This window comes from Notolepis coatsorum (assembly GCF_963971535.1).
Source record: "Notolepis coatsorum genome assembly, chromosome: 17".
NCBI classification, from domain to species: domain Eukaryota; kingdom Metazoa; phylum Chordata; class Actinopteri; order Aulopiformes; family Paralepididae; genus Notolepis; species Notolepis coatsorum.
In genome coordinates, this window is record NC_140181.1 from 75,550,821 (window position 1) to 75,551,655 (window position 835).

Sequence of the window (835 nt, forward strand, 5' to 3'; positions counted from 1 at the left end):
CCAGGGCTGTACAGTGCAATATAATGTTGCGGTTGTAATTTCATTAGACAGACCAGCGCGGACCTTTAATAACATGCAATTTAATTGACACGAGCAATGAGCTAACGGTAGCTTCTAACCAAGGTCTCCATTAGGATTATGCTAAGCTAACTAGCGATCTCTGCTAACCCTGGAAAACGGTCAAAGCGGACTCCACAAGACTAGTTCCATTCGTGAGGAAAGGGGGTGGGTTATATTGACAACGCTTGACAACAGAAGTTTAAACATAACTTCATATTTATTGGTTATTCGTTTCTGTATATCATTCAATTCCCATCTCCGTGTGTCTCCATCTCTTCCTGTTTACATTCGAGTGTGACGTCATCACCTACGGCAGCTTAGACGATCAAAACCCGAAGGGGGGCTCGCTCTCTCTCTCTCTCTCTCTCTCTCTCTCTCTCTCTCTCTCTCTCTCTCTCTCTCTCTCTCTCTCTCTCTCTCTCTCTCTCTCTCTCTCTCTCTCTCTCTCTCTCTCTCTACATTCAATGATTTAAAGTAGCCAAATGTTACACATAGTATAAATACTAACTGGATAGTTGATGATATAAACATTTAATTTCATTATCTGAAATATTCTAAAATCATTAAGTCTGTGTGATTATTATTTTCTCACAGTAGTGGATAGAAAACACAGTACTGTGTAAAAGGCACCCAAGAGTTTTTATATAAATTGTCTTAGATGTAAATAATTTTTTTTATTAGTGTGTCAGTAGACTACTATTAGTACATTTTCATTAAATTATTTTTTAAAGCATCTTCATGGTTTAATAATGCAAACATATGTTGCAGGGACTTA